The sequence below is a fragment of the Lontra canadensis genome, unplaced genomic scaffold (genome assembly GCF_010015895.1).
Source record: "Lontra canadensis isolate GAN:19392208 unplaced genomic scaffold, GSC_riverotter_1.0 scaffold183, whole genome shotgun sequence".
In the NCBI taxonomy this organism is placed as follows: domain Eukaryota; kingdom Metazoa; phylum Chordata; class Mammalia; order Carnivora; family Mustelidae; genus Lontra; species Lontra canadensis.
In genome coordinates this window covers 761,558-770,432 of record NW_022631177.1, presented here as the reverse complement: position 1 = coordinate 770,432, position 8,875 = coordinate 761,558, and positions in this window count along the sequence as shown.

Genomic DNA, 8,875 nt, shown 5'->3' with positions numbered 1-8,875 from the left:
TCCAAGATCAAGTTGTTAGGTTTTGTTTCTTCTAAGGCCTCTTTGCTTACTTGTAGATGGTCACCTTCTCATCGTATCTTCACATGGTCTTTCCTTTGCAGACACGTATCCCAGGTGTCTCTTTTGTGTCCAGATTTCCTCTACTTAAAGTGATACCAGCCAGTTTGGAATATGGCCCAACTTAATGGCCATATCCTACATTAAATCAACTCTTTAAAGGCCCTATCTCCTAAAACAATCACATACTGAGATTCTGGAGACTTCAGTATAGGAATTTTGGTGGGGAGACAAAACTCATCCCATAACATTTGTACTCTGTTTCTTAGAGGTTGGGCTGAAACTAGTCCACCTTATAAGGTTTAAATATATAAAGAACAGATGCATTAAAATGGATAAAAACATATGCTATCAACATTTTTCACAGAGATGGAACATACATCCTAAAGTTTGTATGGAACCAGAAAGGACCCTGAATTCCCAGGGCAATGTTGAAAAATATAAACTAGACTTGGAGCATCATGTTGCCTGACTTCAAGTTATATTACAAAGCTGTAATCATCAAGACAGAATGGTATTGGCATCAAAACAGACACATAGACCAATGGAACAGAATAGAGACCCCAGAAATGGACCCTCAACTCTATGGTCAACTAAACTTTGACAAAGCAGGAAGAATATCCAATGGAAAAAAGACAGTCTCGTCAAATGGTGTTGGGAAAATTGGACAGCTATATACAGAAGATTGAAACTGGACCATTCTCTTACACCATACACAAAGATAGACTTAAAATGGATGAAAGACCTCAATATGAGAAGAATCCATCAAAATTCTAGAGGAGATACAAGCAGTAACCTCTTCAACATCAGTCACAATAACTTCTTGCAAGACACGTCTCCAAAGGTAAGGGGAATGAGCAAAAATGAACTTTTGGGACTTCATCAAGATAAAAAAACCTTTGCACAACAAAGGAAACAATCAACAAAGCTAAGAGGCAACCCATGGAATGGGAAAATATATTTGCAAATGACCTATTTGATAAAGGGCTGGTATCCAAGATGTATAAAGAACTTCTCAAACTCAAGACCCAAAAATCAAATAATCCTGTCAATAAATGAGCAGAAGACATGAACAGACACTTCTCCAAAGAAGACATACCAATGGCTAACAGACATCAAAAAAATGCTCCCCATCACTAGCCATCAGGGAAGTAGAAATCAAAACCACATTGAGATACTACCTTACACCAGTTAGAATGGCTAAAATTAACAAGACAGTGAATAACAAATGTTGGTCAGTATGTGGAGAAAGGGGAACTCTCTTGCACTGTTGGTGGGAATGCAAGCTGGTATAGCCACTCTGGATAACAGTATGGAGTTTCCTCAGGAAGTTAAAAATAGAGCTACCCTACAACCCAGCAATTGCACTACTTGGTATTTACCCCAAAGATATAGATGTAGTGAAAAGGGTCACTTGCACCTGATGTTCCTAACAACAATGCCCACAATAGCCAAACTGTGGAAGGAGCCAAAATGTCCTTCAACAGATGAATGGATAAAAGAATATGTGGCTAATATATACAATAAAATATTATTCAGCCATCAGAAAGGATGAATATCTACCATTTTCATCGACATGTATGGAACTGGAGGGGCTTATGCTAAGTGAAATATGTCAAGCAGACCAAGACAATTATCATATGGTTTCACTCATATGTGGAATATAAGGAGTAACACAGAGGACCATAGGGGAAGGGAGGGAAAACTGAATGGGAGGAAATCAGTGAGGATGACAAACCATGAGAGACTCTGGGCTCCAGGAAACACTCTGAGGGTTATAGAAGAGAGGAGTTGGGAGGATGGGGTAACCGGGTGGTGGGTGTTAAGGAGGACATGTGATGTGATGAGAACTGAGTATTATACACAACTAATGAATCATTGAATTCTACATCAAAAACTAATGATGTACTATATGTTGGCTAATTGAACATAATAAAGAAAAGAAAAAAATAAGATATGAGATAATGGATATGGGTGCACAGGATCAAGGATATTAATTGCAATTACTATCTACAACTGTTTCCCTTAGAATCTCAGGGATTCTTGACAACCACCAATAGTTCTCTTACTAGCAGAATCTTGTTTTTTTTTTTTCTGAGGAACTGTTTCTTTTCTCAATTTTTGCCAATATTTGGTCACTTGAGAAAAATTGGGCACTTGACTTCCTTTCTAGAAAGAAGCAAAATAAGAATTTGGTCTATATTTATAGATGGTTCAGAAATGGAAATGGACATTTCTGTCTTCAGGCAGTGTTTATCATAAATATGGTGCACATAGTTTTTGGATTTCCCAGAATAGCTTCAGGTCCAAAATTTTTGTCCTCTTGCTCCCATAACAACATGCACAATTTTTAGACTGGTTGTTCAAATCTGGATTCAGAAAATATACTTTGGGGAGATGCTAAATGGATTTTACCATTCTCTTCAATTACTTTACACTGATTTGAAGACAAATTCTAAACTCAGCATGACATTCAATGTCTTCAACAATGTATACCTACACATCTATTCAGTTTTATCTCCTGTCACTCCTCAACATAAATCTTTCATTCAAAGCATATAGAATTTTAGTCATCAAAACTCACCTGTTTTATATATCTACATATTTATACATGCTGTCATAGGATACTTTTCTAGAGTGCATATGAGGCTTTTTTCCCCCCAGCCCTATCTGTAAACTACTTGCTATCTTCTTATTTATCTTTTTAAATTTTTTTTTAATTTTTGTTTTATTTTTACAGTGTTCCAAGATTCATTATCTTTCAAGTCTCAGTTCAAATATTCTTTGTGAAACTTTTCCCATCCCCCCCAGAAAGTTGATCACTCCTGTTTTGCCATTGTAGCTCAAACATAATGTATTACATATTATCCTTGAACATATGATAGTGATGAGCCCACTGAGCTAATTGGAAGTCTGTTTATTTGGCTATCTTCCACACTAGACAGGGACCTAGCTTAGAGTAAGTACTCATGTGTTTGTTAACTGAATAAATGAAAGAATTTGAAAAGGACACTGCTAAGGATGAGTGCCTTCCCCTCCCCATCCTCTAGCATGATCAACATGATTTCCGTGATTAAGATGATAAGATGTGAATGAAGTAGAGCTAGGTACAATTCAGCCTAGGCTTCTAACTTGTTTTACCAGTTATGGGATCTGTTCTTATCTAAGCTGCATTTCTAATGCTGGGCCCTAAAAAGACCAATGCAGGTTATCAAATTAACCTAAACCCCTAAAGTTCAAGTAGCTGAAGAGAGTATAGGATGGTTTGATAGACATGTTCCCAGACAGATCAGGTTTTATGTTGAGGAGTCCAGAAAACCTGGTTCCTCCCACCCACTTAACCCCTTCAGAGTTCCTGAGACTTTGGGAGATCGGAACATTGCCACAGTGGTGAAGAAATGCCATGTTGGAAATTGCCACACAGGGTTTGGGGAGGCAGTATGGGGTGTGGTGTTGGGGGCAGAATGGTACAGAGCGACTGATGCAAAAGCCAACTGTCATTCTTGAGCAACTGTGGAGGTATGGGCTAGAAGTCCAGACTGTTGCTGCTGGGACTTCCTTTTCACAGTGACTCTGCAATCTAGAGGCTAAGGAGGTGGTTACATGGGCTACCTTAGGCCAAGCCTTGGCTAGGGCTGGTGGAAGATAAGCTACCCACTCATGAGTTCCCTCCACATCCCACTTTCTTCCTGCACATTTATTATTACATTAGATCTGACAATAACTGTGTAATTTGTGTAGGCCAAATATTATGACCTCTGTTTTACACTTGAGGATGTCAAGGTCTAGAGATGTGGGCCAAGAGGTAACCTCTTTCCCTACTCTACTGAACAACTGTTCTTACTTAATTGTCCTTTCATGGTCAGAACATGAGCTCTTGCTGTTACTAGGGCTTTAAGTCCATCCAACTTAACAGTTATTTGGCCTTTCCATGCCTTCAGCTTCTCTTTTACAGCCCAATCATAAAACTGATGCCAGTAACATCATCTCCTCTCATCTTGACTATTAGTGTGTCAGGGGGCACATTTAGTCATTTACTCACCAAATATTATTTAATATCTCCTAGCATGTGCCAGGTACTATGCTAGGCTATGAATGAAACACAGTTCTTATTTATCTTACAGAGTTCCCAATCACATAATGTGGTGTCCAGAACTGGGGAAGTAATTAGCAACAAACATTTAAATTGACCAAAATATAAATTACCCAAATGGTACAAAGTATGCTGCAAGTAATCTGTAAGGTTCTAAGTGTGTGAGGGAAAATGGGTAAGGAGAGCTACTTTGTTTAGCTAGGGTTGAAAGGGAAGCCATTTCATGAAGAGAATATTTTAAGGTAAGATCTGAGGGATGAGAAGGAGTCAGTCATAAGTTGTAGGGAAGTTCAAAGGCTTGGAATTAGGGTGGGGGATGGGTGAAATAGGAGATGTGGATTAAGGAGGGCACCTGTAGTGATGAGCACTGGGTGATCCATGGAATTGTTGAATCACTATATTGTATACCTGAAACTATATATATATATATATATATATATATATATATATATATATATGATATGTTAGATATGCTAGAATTTAAAATAATTTTTTTAAAAAGGCTTGGAGATTTAAAAAAAAAAAAAAAGGCAGTGAAGGTGTACAGAGTACAACATCCAGAGGGTTGGTAGTCATTTGGAGGTAGTGTAGTATGCAGGAAGGGTACAGGTGTTGTATCTGGAATATAGGATAGGTGGAGAATGATGAAAATTTAGGTTATGGGCATGTTGTGAAGGGTCTTAACCACCTGACTGAGGAATTTTGAACTTTTAACTTCAAGCAATGGGAAGGCTTTGTTCATTTTTTTAAGCAGTGAAATAACACCATCAGAACTGTATTGTTAAAAGATCATCTTGGCAATAAATACCAAACTTTAAGGAGAAAGACGTTATTGACTGAGAATGAGGATTATATTTATATATATATTTTTTTCATTTTCTTCTTAATCATTAGGAACGAGATCATTGTCTCTCTTAATATAGGCACTCTTGGAGCTGACCTCATTGCTTTTCATTCAGCCAACATTTCTTAAAGTGTAACTTACTCCGTGCCAAAAACTGGGGTTGCATAAATTAATTTATACAGAGACCCTTGTCTTCTAGGAACCCCTGAATATAATGATAGAAAAGCAAGTCATAAAATATCATGTTAAAAGGTAGTGGGTATTATGGAGGGCATGTATTGCATGGAGCACTGGGTGTGGTGCATAAACAATGAATTCTGGAACACTGAAGAAATAAAAATAGATAAAAAGTAGTAAGTGAAATCATATAATTGTCTTTCTCTGATTGACTTATTTCGCTCAGCATAATACTCTCTAGTTCCATCCACATCGTCGAAAATGGCAAGATTTCATTTCTTTGGATGGCTGCATAGTATTCCATTGTATATATATACCCCATCTTCTTTATCCATTCATCTGTTGATGGACATCTAGGTTCTTTCCATAGTTTGGCTATTGTGGACATTGCTGCTATTAGGGGGTAGGAAAGGGATAAATGAAACAAGATGGGAACGGGAGGGAGACAAACCATAAGAGACTCTTAATCTCACAAAAGAAACTGAGGGTTGCTGTGGGGAGGGCGGTTGGGAGAGGGTGGTGGGATTATGGACATTGGGGAGGGTATGTGCTATGGTGAGTGCTGTGAAGTGTGTAAACCTGGCGATTCACAGACCTGTACCCCTGGGGATAAAAATACATTTTATGTTTATAAAAAAATAAAAAATTTAAAAAAAGTAGTAAGTGTTATAATTAAAGTATTAATGAAAATATATAGTGGTGGCCAAAAATGACTTATTTTTCTATCTTGGATTCCTTCCATGGAGATATGGATTCCCTCCAGGATGATGGGCAAGTTTGTTTGAGGTGTAAGGTTGAAGTCATGAGGACTTAGACATTCCTGAAGATATGTTCAATATCAATTTGATCTACTGTTCTGGATGTGGGGAAGATAGACAGTGAAGCATGTAGACACACATATGTACACACAAAGAAAAATAGAGTTCTGGGAAACACTGACATGTAATAAGGAGCAAGAATAAAAAAGAGAAGCCCATGAAGAAAACCAAGAAGAATGATTAGGAAGATATACAAATCAGAAGAATGTAGGTAAACGCATTTAACAATTATCACTAAACACTATCCTGGACCAGGTGTTGAGTTAGGCACCTTGGAAGCAAATGAAGAAGGCAGTCATTGCCACGAGCTATGATCCTTTGGCAGGAAGCTGATCTTTACATCTCATCTGAACCATGCTTGTGTGGCTTCTAATGATAGAATTCAGTCTGAATAGGGAGGATATCCTCCAAACCAGTTGATAAAGGGCCTTAAGAAAGAAGTAATGGCCAACAGAGTTATCTGTTGCAGAGACATTGAGTGAGATGAGGGATACTAGAGAGGTTTTTGATTTTGCTGATTAGGAGTTCATGGTAATTTGTTGACTAAGGTCAGTGCAGAATTTGGGGCAAATAAAATATTAAGTTATGGGGGTTTGGTGAGCCTGGTGGTGGGTACTATGGAGGGCACGTATTACATTTGAGCACTGGGTGTGGTGCATAAACAATGAATTTTGGAAAACTGAAAACAAAATAAAATTAAACTAAATAAAAAAAGAATATGATGATAGCTGGCCTGAATTTCATATTTGTTAGCCAGAACAATATTATATATATTTTTTAGATTGCTTCAAAATCTCTACCCTTCATAAATGGTTGCCTGATATTTCAATCCTGCCTCTGCCATTTACTAGCTGTTTAAATTAGGCAGGTAACAGCTCCTCATCTGTCGAAGGGAGATAATTATAATATCTTCCTCATAAATTAATTGTGATGAAATTACATAAACTAGCACATGTAAAGGCCTTGAGATAGTGCTTGTTATTTAGTAAGTTCATTCTGTGTTGATGATGAGGATTATACAAAATCTTTGTATAGGCCCAAGATGTTTGTATGTCCAAGTTGTTTGTCTGGTTTCTACCGGAACACATCTAATGTGTTGGATAGGACTTTGGTATTCCATTACTCTAGTACATCTATAGGTACTCTCAGGGGGGAGATATTCTTAGGCTAATATTTACTTTGTTACATAAGTGATCCCTCCGTTCACCAAACTCGCCATGTTCTTTCCCATATCTGCACATTTATACTTAATGTTTTCTACTTTGCCTGGAAGACTTCTCTGACTACTGATCTTATTATATTTTATGTTGGGTAACTGAACATAATGAAACATTTTTAAAAAATAGTCTTTTGCAACACTGCTTCTTCCATGAAGTTTCTTGTCCAACTTGTTGGAATTAACTTTTCTTTCCATGGCCTAAATTTCAAAATTCCTTATCCTGGAGATGAAAGGGCACTACATCATCTGTACCTTCTCTGGCTATTCGTGACTCATTGGATAAATCTCAAACCCTCAAGATAGTATGTAAGACCTTTCCCACTTTGGATCCCTGCTTACCTCTACATTTTTGAGTTATTCTTTCCTTTGCTCACCCAATTCTAAGCCACATGAGTCTCCTTATCTTCCTGGAATATAACACATTCTTTGCCATCATGGAGCCTTTACACATGCTGTTTTTTCTGCTTGGAATGGCATTTCACCAATTATTCACTTGGTTCACTTCTTCTTATTCTGCAGACTGCCTTCAAATATTACTTCTTTTGAGAGGTTTCATTGATCTATCCAAGCCTGGTGGATTATATTTCCCTTGTTATGTGTTCTTTCAGCCCTCTGTGCTTCCCCCTTTCTTGTCGTGTTTACCCACAATTGTTTGTTTAATAACTACTTTCCACCACACTACGTGTTTCAAGAAAGCAAACATTGTGTCTTGTTCATTTCTGTATCCTGAGTGCCTTGAACCATGCCTGATACATACAAAACATTTAACATATATTTATGGAATGAAAAAATCTAGTCCAGCCTCATTGTAGAGATGGAAATATGGAGGCCCATAGAGGGAGAGGGATTTACTCATTGTCGCACAGAGAAGCAGTGGCAGAGAAAAGACTGTAGCCCAGGACTCCTAACTTCTGGTGAAATTCTCTTTTCTAGACATGCACCTTCACTGTAGTACTTGTTACTTGTGGATACTTATGTGAATTCCTTGGGGGAAGGGACCATATCTTTTATATTTTTCAGAGGCACTGATATAGAACTTTATTTTTATCAATTATTTTTTATTAACATATAATGTATTATTTGTTTCAGGGGTACAGGTCTGTGATTCATCAGTCTTACGCAGCTCACAGCAATCACCATAGCATATACCCTCCCCAATGTCCATCACCCAGCCTCCCCATCCCTCCTACCCCCCCACCCCTCTAGCAATCCTGTTTGTTTCCTGAGATTAAGAGTCTCTTATGGTTTGTCTCCCTCTGTGGTTTTGTCTTGTTTCATTTTTCCCTCCCTTCCCCTAAGATCCTGTCTTGTTTCTGAGAGAAGGATCCAAATCCTATGCATGTGCTGTCCAATTAGCTACTAGCTACATGTGGCAATTGAACTGGAAACATAGCTAGTCCAAATTGCAATGTACTGCATATGCAAAATGCACACTACATTGCAAAGAATGTAAAATATCTCATTAATAAATTTTTAAATTGCTTATAGGTTAAGATAACATTTTGCATGCATTGGGTTAAATAAAAATATTATCAAAATTACTTTAACTTATTCATTTTTCAAATTTTAATGTAGCTATTAGAAAATTTATAACTCATATTATATTCTGGATATACTTTACTGGTCTATTGTATATTTTTCCCCCTTGCATAGAGCTTTGCATCCAG